Consider the following 16,221-nt stretch of genomic DNA (forward strand, 5'->3'; position numbering starts at 1 on the left):
CAGCAGGAACACAGCACAAACACAGCAGGAACACAGCACAAGCATGGCAGGAACACAGCACAGACACAGCAGGAACACAGCACAGACACAGCAGGGATACAGCACAGACACAGCAGGAACACAGCTCAGACACAGCAGGGATACAGCACAGATACAGCAGGAACACAGCACAGACACAGCAGGAACACAGCACAGACACAGCAGGAATACAGCACAAACACAGCAGGAACACAGCACAAACACGGCAGGAACACAGCACAGTCACAGCAGGAACACAGCACAGACACAGCAGGGATGCAGCGCAGACACAGCAGGAACACAGCTCAGAAACAGCAGGGATACAGCACAGACTCTGCAGGGAAATGACACAGACCCAGCAGGGATACAACGCAGACACAGCAGGAACACAGCACAGACACAGCAGGGATACAGCACAGACACAACAGGAACACAGCACAGACTCTGCAGGAAAATGGCACAGATCCAGCAGGCATACAGCACAGACGCAGCAGAAACACAGCACAGACTCTGCAGGAAAATGGCACAGATCCAGCAGGCATACAGCACAGACACAACAGGAACACAGCACAGACTCTGCAGGAAAATGGCACAGATCCAGCAGGCATACAGCACAGACGCAGCAGAAACACAGCTCAAACACAGCAGGGATACAACATAAACACAGCAGGAACACAGCACACACACAGCAGGTATACAACATAAACACAGCAGGAACACAGCAATGACACAGCAGGAACACAGCACAGACACAGCAGGAATACAGCACAGACACAGCAGGGATACAGCAAAAACACAGCAGGAACACAGCACAGGCACAGCAGGGATACAGCATAAACACAGCAGGAACACAGCAAAGACACAGCAGGGATACAGCATAAACACAGCAGGAACACAGCACAGACACAGCAGGAACACAGCACAGACACAGCAGGAACACAGCACAGACACAGCAGGGATACAGCATAGACACAGCAGGAACACAGCACAGACACAGCAGGGATACAGCATAGACACAGCAGGAACACAGCACAGACACAGAAGGGATACAGCATAGACACAGCAGGAAGACAGCACAGACACAGCAGGGATACAGCATAGACACAGCAGGAACACAGCAATCACACAGTAGGAACACAGCACAGACACAGCAGGGATACAGCATAGACCCAGCAGGAACACAGCACAGACACATCAGGGATACAGCAATGACACAGCAGGGATACAGCAATGACACAGCAGGGATACAGCATGGACACAGCAGGAACCCAGCACAGACACAGCAGGAACACAGCACAGACACCGCAGGAACACAGCACAGACACAGCAGGAACACAGCAATGACACAGCAGGGATACAGCATGGACACAGCAGGAACACAGCACAGACACAGCAGGAACACAGCACAGACACAGCAGGGATACAGCACAGACACATCAGGGATACAGCACAGACACAGCAGGAACACAGCACAGACACAGCAGGAACACAGCACAGACACAGCAGGAGCACAGCACAGACACAGCAGGGATACAGCATAAACACAGCAGGAACACAGCACAGACACAGCATGAACACAGCACAGACACAGCAGGAATACAGCACGCACACAGCAGGGATACAGCATAAACACAGCAGGAACACAGCACAGAGACAGCAGGAACACAGCACAGACACAGCAGGAACACAGCACAGACATCGCAGGGATACAGCACAAACACAGCAGGGATATAGCACAGACACAGCAGGAATACAGCACAGATCCAGCAGGGATACAGCACAGACGCAGCAGAAACACAGCACAAACACAGCAGAAGTACAGCATAAACATAGCAGGAACACAGCACACACAAAGCAGGGATACAGCATAAAAACAGCAGGAACACAGCAATGACACAGCAGGAACACAGCACAGACACAGCAGGAATACAGCACAGACACAGCAGGGATACAGCATAAACACAGCAGGAACACAGCACAGACACAGCAGGATCAAAGCACAGACACAGCAGGAACACAGCACACACACCTTAGGGAAACAGCACAGACACGGCAGGCATACAGCACAGACACAGCAGGAATACAGCACAGACACAGCAGGAACACAGCACAGACACAGCAGGAATACAGGACGCACACAGCAGGAAAACAGCACAAACACAGCAGTAATACAGCACAGACACAGCAGGAACACAGCAGGCATACAGCAAAGACACAGCAGGAACACAGCACAGACACGGCAGAAACACAGCACAGACACAGCAGGGATACAGCACAAACACGGCTGGAACACAGCACAGACACAGCAGGAACACAGCACAGACACGGCAGGAATACAGCACAGACACAGCAGGGATACAGCACAGACACAGCAGGAACACAGCACAGACACGGCAGGAACACAACACAGTCACGGCAGGAACACAGCACAGACACGGCAGGAACACAGCACAGACATGGCAGTAACACAGCACAGACACAGCAGGGATACAGCACAGACACAGCAGGGATACACCACAGTCACATCAGGGATACAGCATAAACACAGCAGGAATACAGCACGGACACAGCAGGAACACAGCATAGACACAGCAGGGATACGCCACAGACACAGCAGGAACACAGCACAAACACAGCAGGAACACAGCACAGTCACATCAGGGATACAGCATAAACACAGCAGGAATACAGCACAGACACAGCAGGAACACTGCACAGACACAGCAGGAACACAGCACAGACACAGCAGGAACACAGCACAGCCACAGCAGGGGTACACCACAGACACAGCAGGGATACAGCACAGACACAGCAGGAACACAGCACAGACACAGCAGGAACACAGCACAGACACAGCAGGAACACAGCACAGACACAGCAGGGATACACCACAGACATAGCAGGAACAAAGCACAGACACAGCAGGAACACAGCATAGACACGGCAGGAACACAGCATAGACACGGCAGGAACACGGCACAGACATGGCAGGAACACAGCACAGACACGGCAGGGATACAGCACAGACACAGAAGGAACACAGCACAGACACAGCAGGGATACAGCACAGACACAGCAGGAACACAGCACTGACACAGCAGGAACACAGCACAGACACAGCAGGGATACAGCACAGACACAGCAGGGATACAGGACAGACACAGCAGGGATACACCACAGACACAGCAGGAACACAGCACAGACACAGCAGGAACACAGCATAGACACAGCAGGGATACACCACAGACACAGCAGGAACACAGCACAGACACAGCAGGAACACAGCACAGTCACATCAGGGATACAGCAGAAGCACAGCAGGAATACAGCACAGACACAGCAGGAACACAGCATAGACATAGCAGGGATACACCACAGACACAGCAGGGATACAGCACAGACACAGCAGGGATACACCACAGACACAGCAGGAACACAGCACAGACACAGCAGGGATACAGCACAGACACAGCAGGGATACACCACAGACACAGCAGGAACACAGCACAGACACAGCAGGGATACACCACAGACACAGCAGGGATACAGCACAGACACAGCAGGAACACAGCACAGACACAGCAGGGATACAGCACAGACACAGCAGGAACACAGCACAGACACAGCAGGCATACAGCACAGACAGAGCAGGAATACAGCACAGCCACAGCAGGGATACACCACAGACACAGCAGGGATACAGCACAGACACAGCAGGAACACAGCACAGACACAGCAGGAACACAGCACAGACACAGCAGGGATACACCACAGACACAGCAGGAACATAGCACAAACACAGCAGGAACACAGCACAGACACAGCAGGAACACAGCACAGACACAGCAGGAACACAGCATAGACACGGCAGGAACACAACACAGACATGGCAGGAACACAGCACAGACACGGCAGGGATACAGCACAGACACAGCAGGAACACAGCACAGACACAGCAGGGATACAGCACAGACACAGCAGGGATACAGCACAGACACAGCAGGAACAGAGCACTGACACAGCAGGAACACAGCACACACACCTTAGGGAAACAGCACAGACACGGCAGGAACACAGCAGGAACACAGCCTACTCACGGTAGGAACACAGCACAGACACAGTAGGAACACAGCACAGACACAGCAGGGATACAGCACAGACACAGCAGGGATACAGCGCAGACACAGCAGGGATACAGCGCAGACACAGCAGGGATACAGCGCAGACACAGCAGGGATACAGCGCAGACACAGCAGGAATACAGCACAGACACAGCAGGAACACAGTACAGACACAGCAGGGATACAGCACAGACACAGCAGGGATACAGCGCAGACACAGCAGGAACACAGCACAGACACAGCAGGGATACAGCACAGACACAGCAGGAACACAGCACAGACACGGCAGGAACACAGCACAGACACAGCAGGAACACAGCACAGACACAGCAGGAATACAGCACAAACACAGCAGGGATACAGTATAGACACAGCTGGAATACAGCATAGACACAGCAGAAACACAGCAGGGATACAGCACAGACACATCAGGAACACAGCATAGACACAGCAGGGATACAGCACAGACACAGCAGGGATACAGCGCAGACACAGCAGGAAAACAGGACAGACACAGCAGGAATACAGCACAGACACAGCAGGAATACAGCACAGACACAGCAGGAACACAGCACAGACACAGCAGGAAAAAAGGACAGACACAGCAGGGATACAGCACAGACACCGCAGGAACACAGCACAGACACGGCAGGAACACAGCACAGACACAGCAGGAACACAGCACAGACACAGCAGGAATACAGCACAGACACCGCAGGGATACAGCACAAACACAGCAGGAAAACAGCACAAACGCAGCAGTAATACAGCACAGACACAGCAGGAACACAGCAGGAGCACAGCAGGAATACAGCACAGGCACAGCAGGGATACAGCGCAGACACAGCAGGAACACAGCACAGACACAGCAGGAACACGACACAGACACAGCAGGAACACAGCACAGACACAGCACAGAAACAACAGGAACACAGCACAGACACAGCAGGAACACAGCACGAACACAGCACAGACACAACAGGGATACAGCACAGACATAGCAGGAACACAGCACAGACACAGCACAGATACAACAGGAACACAGCACAGACACAGCAGGGATACAGCGCAGACACAGCAGGGATACAGCGCAGACACAACAGGGATACAGCACAGACACAGCAGGGATACAGCACAGACACAGCAGGAACACAGCACAGACACAGCAGGAACACAGCACAGACACAGCAGGGATACAGCGCAGACACAGCAGGAACACAGCACAGACACAGCAGGAACACAGCACAGACACAGCACAGGCTCTGCAGGTAAACAGCACAGACACAGCAGGAACACAGCACAGACACAGCAGGAACACTACACAGACACAGCAGGAACACAGCACAGACACAGCACAGAAACAACAGGAACACAGCACAGACACAGCAGGAACACAGCACGAACACAGCACAGACACAACAGGGATACAGCACAGACATAGCAGGAACACAGCACAGACACAGCACAGATACAACAGGAACACAGCACAGACACAGCAGGGATACAGCACAGACACAGCAGGAACACAGCACAGACACAGCAGAAATACAGCACAGACACAGCAGGGATACAGCACAGACACAGCAGGAACACAGCACAGACACAGCAGGAACACAGCACAAACACAACAGGGATACAGCGCAGACACAGCAGGAACATAGCACAGACACAGCAGGAACACAGCACAGACACAGCACAGGCTCTGCAGGTAAACAGCACAGACACAGCAGGAACACAGCACAGACACAGCAGGAATACAGCACTGACACAGCAGGAACACAGCACAGTCACATCAGGGGTACAGCATAAACGCAGCAGGAATACAGCACAGACACAGCAGGAACACAGCAAAGACACAGCAGGAACACAGCACAGACACAGTACAGGCTCTGCAGGAAAACAGCACAGTCACAGCAGGAACACAGCACAAACACAGCAGGAACACAGCACAGATACAGCAGGAACACAGCACACACACAGCAGGAACATAGCACTGACACAGCAGGAACACAGCACACACACAGCAGGAACACAGCACACACAGGGCAGGAACACAGCACACACAGGGCAGGAACACAGCACACACAGGGCAGGAACACAGCACACACACGGCAGGAACACAGCACAGGCTCTGCAGGTAAACAGCACAGACACAGCAGGAACACAGCACAGACACAGCAGGAACACAGCACAGACACAGCAGGGATACAGCACAGAAACAGCAGGGATACAGCACAGACACAGCAGGGATATAGCAAAGACACTGTAGGAACACAGCACAGACACAGCAGGAATACAGGACAGACACAGCATAAACACAGCACAGATACAGCAGGAACACAGCACACACACGGCAGGAACACAGCACAGACACAGCAGGAACACAGCGCAGACACAGCAGGGATACAGCGCAGACACAGCAGGGATACAGCGCAGACACAGCAGGAATACAGCACACACACACCAGGGATACAGCACAGACACTGCAGGAACACAGCACAGACATACCAGGGATACAGTACAGACACAGCAGGAACACAGCACAGAAACAGCAGGGATACAGCACAGACACCGCAGGGATACAGCACAGACACAGCAGGAACACAGCACAGACACAGCAGGGATACAGCGCAGACACAGCAGGAACACAGGACAGACACAGCAGGAATACAGCACAGACACAGCAGGAACAGAGCACAGACACAGTAGGAACACAGCACACACACACCAGGGATACAGTACAGACACTGCAGGAACACAGCACACACACAGCAGGAATAAAGCACAGACACAGCAGGAACACAATACACACACATCAGGCACACAGCACAGACACCAGAGGGAAACAGCAGACACAGCAGGAACACTGCACAGACACAGCAGGAATAAAGCACACACCCAGCAGGAACATAGCACTGACACAGCAGGGACACAGCACACACACGGCAGAAACTCAGCACAGACTCCGTAGGGAAACAGTACACACACAGCAGGAACACAGCACAGACACACCAGGAACACAGCACAGACACAGCAGTAATACAGCACAGACACAGCAGGAAAACTGCACAGACACAGCAGGCACAGAGCACAGACACAGCAGGAACACAGTACACACACAGCAGGAACACAGCACAGACACAGCAGGAACACAGCACAGACACAGCAGTAATACAGCACAGACACAGCAGGAAAACTGCACAGACACAGCAGGAACACAGCACAGACACACCAAGAACACTGCACAGACACACCAGGAACACTGCACAGACACAACAGGAACACTGTACAGACACAGCAGGAACACAGCACAGTCACATCAGGGATACAGCGCAGACTCAGCAGGAACACAGTACAGACACAGCAGGAACACAGCACAGATACAGCAGGAACACTGCACACACACAGCAGGAACAGAGCACTGAAAGAGCAGGAACACAGCACACACACCTTAGGGAAACAGCACAGACACGGCAGGAACACAGCAGGAACACAGCATACTCATGGAAGGAACACAGCACAGACACAGTAGGAACACAGCACAGACACAGCAGGAATACAGCACAGACACACCAGGAACACTGCACAGACACAGCAGGAACACTGTACAGACACAGCAGGAACACAGCACAGTCACATCAGGGATACAGCGCAGACTCAGCAGGAACACAGTACAGACACAGCAGGAACACAGCACAGATACAGCAGGAACACAGCACACACACAGCAGGAACAGAGCACTGAAAGAGCAGGAACACAGCACACACACCTTAGGGAAACAGCACAGACACGGCAGGAACACAGCAGGAACACAGCATACTCATGGTAGGAACACAGCACAGACACAGTAGGAATACAGCACAGGCACACCAGGAACACTGCACAGACACAGCAGGAACACTGTACAGACACAGCAGGAACACAGCACAGTCACATCAGGGATACAGCGCAGACTCAGCAGGAACACAGTACAGACACAGCAGGAACACAGCACAGATACAGCAGGAACACTGCACACACACAGCAGGAACAGAGCACTGAAAGAGCAGGAACACAGCACACACACCTTAGGGAAACAGCACAGACACGGCAGGAACACAGCAGGAACACAGCATACTCATGGAAGGAACACAGCACAGACACAGTAGGAACACAGCACAGACACAGCAGGAATACAGCACAGACACACCAGGAACACTGCACAGACACAGCAGGAACACTGTACAGACACAGCAGGAACACAGCACAGTCACATCAGGGATACAGCGCAGACTCAGCAGGAACACAGTACAGACACAGCAGGAACACAGCACAGATACAGCAGGAACACAGCACACACACAGCAGGAACAGAGCACTGAAAGAGCAGGAACACAGCACACACACCTTAGGGAAACAGCACAGACACGGCAGGAACACAGCAGGAACACAGCATACTCATGTTAGGAACACAGCACAGACACAGTAGGAATACAGCACAGGCACACCAGGAACACTGCACAGACACAGCAGGAACACTGTACAGACACAGCAGGGATACAGCACAGTCACATCAGGGATACAGCGCAGACTCAGCAGGAACACAGCACAGACACAGTAGGAACACAGCACAGACACAGCAGGGATACAGCACAGACACAGCAGGGACACAGCACACACACGGCAGAAACTCAGCACAGACTCCGTAGGGAAACAGCACAGACACAGCAGGAACACAGCACAGACTCGGCGGGAACACAGCACAGACTCTGCAGGAACACAGCACAGACTCGGCAGGAACAGAGCACAGACACAGCAGGAACACAGCACAGACACAACAGGAACACAGTACACACACAGCAGGAACACAGCACAGACACAGCAGGAACACAGCACAGACTCTGCAGGAACACAGCACAGACTCGGCAGGAACAGAGCACACACACAGCAGGAACACAGCACACACACAGCAGGAACACAGCACACACAGGGCAGGAACACAGCACACACAGGGCAGGAACACAGCACACACACAGCAGGAACACAGCACAGGCTCTGCAGGTAAACAGCACAGACACAGCAGGAACACAGCACAGACACAGCAGGAACACAGCACAGACACAGCAGGAACACAGCACAGACACAGCAGGGATACAGCACAGAAACAGCAGGGATACAGCACAGACACAGCAGGGATATAGCAAAGACACTGTAGGAACACAGCACAGACACAGCAGGAATACAGGACAGACACAGCATAAACACAGCACAGATACAGCAGGAACACAGCACACACACGGCAGGAACACAGCACACACACGGCAGGAACACAGCACAGACACAGCAGGAACACAGCGCAGACACAGCAGGGATACAGCGCAGACACAGCAGGGATACAGCGCAGACACAGCAGGGATACAGCACACACACACCAGGGATACAGCACAGACACTGCAGGAACACAGCACAGACATACCAGGGATACAGTACAGACACAGCAGGAACACAGCACAGAAACAGCAGGGATACAGCACAGACACCGCAGGGATACAGCACAGACACAGCAGGAACACAGCACAGACACAGCAGGGATACAGCGCAGACACAGCAGGGATACAGCGCAGACACAGCAGGAATACAGCACAGACACAGCAGGAACAGAGCACAGACACAGTAGGAACACAGCACACACACACCAGGGATACAGTACAGACACTGCAGGAACACAGCACACACACAGCAGGAATAAAGCACAGACACAGCAGGAACACAATACACACACATCAGGCACACAGCACAGACACCAGAGGGAAACAGCAGACACAGCAGGAACACTGCACAGACACAGCAGGAATAAAGCACACACCCAGCAGGAACATAGCACTGACACAGCAGGGACACAGCACACACACGGCAGAAACTCAGCACAGACTCCGTAGGGAAACAGTACACACACAGCAGGAACACAGCACAGACACACCAGGAACACAGCACAGACACAGCAGTAATACAGCACAGACACAGCAGGAAAACTGCACAGACACAGCAGGCACAGAGCACAGACACAGCAGGAACACAGTACACACACAGCAGGAACACAGCACAGACACAGCAGGAACACAGCACAGACACAGCAGTAATACAGCACAGACACAGCAGGAAAACTGCACAGACACAGCAGGAACACAGCACAGACACAGCAGGAACACAGCACAGACACAGCAGGAATACAGCACAGACACACCAAGAACACTGCACAGACACACCAGGAACACTGCACAGACACAACAGGAACACTGTACAGACACAGCAGGAACACAGCACAGTCACATCAGGGATACAGCGCAGACTCAGCAGGAACACAGTACAGACACAGCAGGAACACAGCACAGATACAGCAGGAACACAGCACACACACAGCAGGAACAGAGCACTGAAAGAGCAGGAACACAGCACACACACCTTAGGGAAACAGCACAGACACGGCAGGAACACAGCAGGAACACAGCATACTCATGGAAGGAACACAGCACAGACACAGTAGGAACACAGCACAGACACAGCAGGAATACAGCACAGACACACCAGGAACACTGCACAGACACAGCAGGAACACTGTACAGACACAGCAGGAACACAGCACAGTCACATCAGGGATACAGCGCAGACTCAGCAGGAACACAGTACAGACACAGCAGGAACACAGCACAGATAAAGCAGGAACACAGCACACACACAGCAGGAACAGAGCACTGAAAGAGCAGGAACACAGCACACACACCTTAGGGAAACAGCACAGACACGGCAGGAACACAGCAGGAACACAGCATACTCATGGTAGGAACACAGCACAGACACAGTAGGAATACAGCACAGGCACACCAGGAACACTGCACAGACACAGCAGGAACACTGTACAGACACAGCAGGGATACAGCACAGTCACATCAGGGATACAGCGCAGACTCAGCAGGAACACAGCACAGACACAGTAGGAACACAGCACAGACACAGCAGGGATACAGCACAGACACAGCAGGGACACAGCACACACACGGCAGAAACTCAGCACAGACTCCGTAGGGAAACAGCACAGACACAGCAGGAACACAGCACAGACTCGGCGGGAACACAGCACAGACTCTGCAGGAACACAGCACAGACTCGGCAGGAACAGAGCACAGACACAGCAGGAACACAGCACAGACACAACAGGAACACAGTACACACACAGCAGGAACACAGCACAGACACAGCAGGAACACAGCACAGACTCTGCAGGAACACAGCACAGACTCGGCAGGAACAGAGCACAGACACAGCAGGAACACAGCACAGACACAGCAGGAACACAGTACACACACAGCAGGAACACAGCACAGACACAGCAGGAACACAGCACAGACACAGCAGTAATACAGCACAGACACAGCAGGAACACTGCACAGACACAGCAGGAACACTGCACAGACACAGCAGGAACACAGCACAGACACACCAGGAACACAGCACACACACAGCAGGAATACAGCACAGACACACCAGGAACACTGCACAGACACAGCAGGAACACTGCACAGACACGGCAGGAACACAGCATAGACACAGCAGGAACACAGCAGCAACACAGCAGAGACACAGCAGGGATAGAGGACAGACACAGCAGGAATACAGCACAGACACAGCAGGAATACAACACAGACACAGCAGGAACACAGCACAGACACAGCAGGAACACTGCACAGACACAGCAGGAACACTGCACAGACACAGCAGGAACACAGCACAGACTCAGCAGGAACACAGTACAGACACAGCAGGAACAAAGCACTGACACAGCAGGGACACAGCACACACACGGCAGAAACTCAGCACAGACTCCGTAGGGAAACAGCACAGACACAGCAGGAACACAGCACAGACACACCAGGAACACAGCACAGACACTGCAGGGACACAGCACAGACGCGGCAGGAACAGAGCACAGACACAGCAGGAACACAGCACAGACACAGCAGGAACACAGTACACACACAGCAGGAACACAGCACAGACAAATCAGGAACACAGCACACACACAGCAGGAACACAGCACAGACACAGCAGGAACACAGCAAAGACACAGCAGTAATACAGCACAGACACAGCAGGAACACTGCACAGACACAGCAGGAACACAGCACAGACTCGGCGGGAACACAGCACAGACTCTGCAGGAACACAGCACAGACTCGGCAGGAACAGAGCACAGACACAGCAGGAACACAGCACAGACACAGCAGGAACACAGGACACACACAGCAGGAACACAGCACAGACAAATCAGGAACACAGCACACACACAGCAGGAACACAGCACAGACACAGCAGGAACACAGCAAAGACACAGCAGTAATACAGCACAGACACAGCAGGAACACTGCACAGACACAGCAGGAACACTGCACAGACACAGCAGGAACACAGCACAGACACAGCAGGAACACAGCACAGACACAGCAGGAACACAGCACAGACACAGCAGGGATACACCACAGACACAGCAGGAACATAGCACAAACACAGCAGGAACACAGCACAGACACAGCAGGAACACAGCACAGACACAGCAGGAACACAGCATAGACACGGCAGGAACACAACACAGACATGGCAGGAACACAGCACAGACACGGCAGGGATACAGCACAGACACAGCAGGAACACAGCACAGACACAGCAGGGATACAGCACAGACACAGCAGGGATACAGCACAGACACAGCAGGAACAGAGCACTGACACAGCAGGAACACAGCACACACACCTTAGGGAAACAGCACAGACACGGCAGGAACACAGCAGGAACACAGCCTACTCACGGTAGGAACACAGCACAGACACAGTAGGAACACAGCACAGACACAGCAGGGATACAGCACAGACACAGCAGGGATACAGCGCAGACACAGCAGGGATACAGCGCAGACACAGCAGGGATACAGCGCAGACACAGCAGGGATACAGCGCAGACACAGCAGGAATACAGCACAGACACAGCAGGAACACAGTACAGACACAGCAGGGATACAGCACAGACACAGCAGGGATACAGCGCAGACACAGCAGGAACACAGCACAGACACAGCAGGGATACAGCACAGACACAGCAGGAACACAGCACAGACACGGCAGGAACACAGCACAGACACAGCAGGAACACAGCACAGACACAGCAGGAATACAGCACAAACACAGCAGGGATACAGTATAGACACAGCTGGAATACAGCATAGACACAGCAGAAACACAGCAGGGATACAGCACAGACACATCAGGAACACAGCATAGACACAGCAGGGATACAGCACAGACACAGCAGGGATACAGCGCAGACACAGCAGGAAAACAGGACAGACACAGCAGGAATACAGCACAGACACAGCAGGAATACAGCACAGACACAGCAGGAACACAGCACAGACACAGCAGGAAAAAAGGACAGACACAGCAGGGATACAGCACAGACACCGCAGGAACACAGCACAGACACGGCAGGAACACAGCACAGACACAGCAGGAACACAGCACAGACACAGCAGGAATACAGCACAGACACCGCAGGGATACAGCACAAACACAGCAGGAAAACAGCACAAACGCAGCAGTAATACAGCACAGACACAGCAGGAACACAGCAGGAGCACAGCAGGAATACAGCACAGGCACAGCAGGGATACAGCGCAGACACAGCAGGAACACAGCACAGACACAGCAGGAACACTACACAGACACAGCAGGAACACAGCACAGACACAGCACAGAAACAACAGGAACACAGCACAGACACAGCAGGAACACAGCACGAACACAGCACAGACACAACAGGGATACAGCACAGACATAGCAGGAACACAGCACAGACACAGCACAGATACAACAGGAACACAGCACAGACACAGCAGGGATACAGCGCAGACACAGCAGGGATACAGCGCAGACACAACAGGGATACAGCACAGACACAGCAGGGATACAGCACAGACACAGCAGGAACACAGCACAGACACAGCAGGAACACAGCACAAACACAACAGGGATACAGCGCAGACACAGCAGGAACACAGCACAGACACAGCAGGAACACAGCACAGACACAGCACAGGCTCTGCAGGTAAACAGCACAGACACAGCAGGAACACAGCACAGACACAGCAGGAACACTACACAGACACAGCAGGAACACAGCACAGACACAGCACAGAAACAACAGGAACACAGCACAGACACAGCAGGAACACAGCACGAACACAGCACAGACACAACAGGGATACAGCACAGACATAGCAGGAACACAGCACAGACACAGCACAGATACAACAGGAACACAGCACAGACACAGCAGGGATACAGCACAGACACAGCAGGAACACAGCACAGACACAGCAGAAATACAGCACAGACACAGCAGGGATACAGCACAGACACAGCAGGAACACAGCACAGACACAGCAGGAACACAGCACAAACACAACAGGGATACAGCGCAGACACAGCAGGAACATAGCACAGACACAGCAGGAACACAGCACAGACACAGCACAGGCTCTGCAGGTAAACAGCACAGACACAGCAGGAACACAGCACAGACACAGCAGGAATACAGCACTGACACAGCAGGAACACAGCACAGTCACATCAGGGGTACAGCATAAACGCAGCAGGAATACAGCACAGACACAGCAGGAACACAGCAAAGACACAGCAGGAACACAGCACAGACACAGTACAGGCTCTGCAGGAAAACAGCACAGTCACAGCAGGAACACAGCACAAACACAGCAGGAACACAGCACAGATACAGCAGGAACACAGCACACACACAGCAGGAACATAGCACTGACACAGCAGGAACACAGCACACACACAGCAGGAACACAGCACACACAGGGCAGGAACACAGCACACACAGGGCAGGAACACAGCACACACAGGGCAGGAACACAGCACACACACGGCAGGAACACAGCACAGGCTCTGCAGGTAAACAGCACAGACACAGCAGGAACACAGCACAGACACAGCAGGAACACAGCACAGACACAGCAGGGATACAGCACAGAAACAGCAGGGATACAGCACAGACACAGCAGGGATATAGCAAAGACACTGTAGGAACACAGCACAGACACAGCAGGAATACAGGACAGACACAGCATAAACACAGCACAGATACAGCAGGAACACAGCACACACACGGCAGGAACACAGCACAGACACAGCAGGAACACAGCGCAGACACAGCAGGGATACAGCGCAGACACAGCAGGGATACAGCGCAGACACAGCAGGAATACAGCACACACACACCAGGGATACAGCACAGACAATGCAGGAACACAGCACAGACATACCAGGGATACAGTACAGACACAGCAGGAACACAGCACAGAAACAGCAGGGATACAGCACAGACACCGCAGGGATACAGCACAGACACCGCAGGGATACAGCACAGACACAGCAGGAACACAGCACAGACACAGCAGGGATACAGCGCAGACACAGCAGGAACACAGGACAGACACAGCAGGAATACAGCACAGACACAGCAGGAACAGAGCACAGACACAGTAGGAACACAGCACACACACACCAGGGATACAGTACAGACACTGCAGGAACACAGCACACACACAGCAGGAATAAAGCACAGACACAGCAGGAACACAATACACACACATCAGGCACACAGCACAGACACCAGAGGGAAACAGCAGACACAGCAGGAACACTGCACAGACACAGCAGGAATAAAGCACACACCCAGCAGGAACATAGCACTGACACAGCAGGGACACAGCACACACACGGCAGAAACTCAGCACAGACTCCGTAGGGAAACAGTACACACACAGCAGGAACACAGCACAGACACACCAGGAACACAGCACAGACACAGCAGGAACACAGCAAAGACACAGCAGTAATACAGCACAGACACAGCAGGAACACTGCACAGACACAGCAGGAACACTGCACAGACACAGCAGGAACACAGCACAGACACAGCAGGAACACAGCACAGACACAGCAGGAACACAGCACAGACACAGCAGGGATACA

At 53.0% G+C, this 16,221-nt stretch overlaps 1 protein-coding gene across 7 annotated transcripts in view; it reads right to left on the reverse strand.

The window, feature by feature from the left end:
* Nucleotides 1-16,221, reverse strand: part of col11a1a (collagen, type XI, alpha 1a) — a 444,140-nt gene that overhangs the window by 335,043 nt on the left and 92,876 nt on the right. The window lies entirely within an intron of this gene.

This window comes from Chiloscyllium punctatum, chromosome 7, assembly GCF_047496795.1.
Source record: "Chiloscyllium punctatum isolate Juve2018m chromosome 7, sChiPun1.3, whole genome shotgun sequence".
Lineage (NCBI taxonomy): Eukaryota > Metazoa > Chordata > Chondrichthyes > Orectolobiformes > Hemiscylliidae > Chiloscyllium > Chiloscyllium punctatum.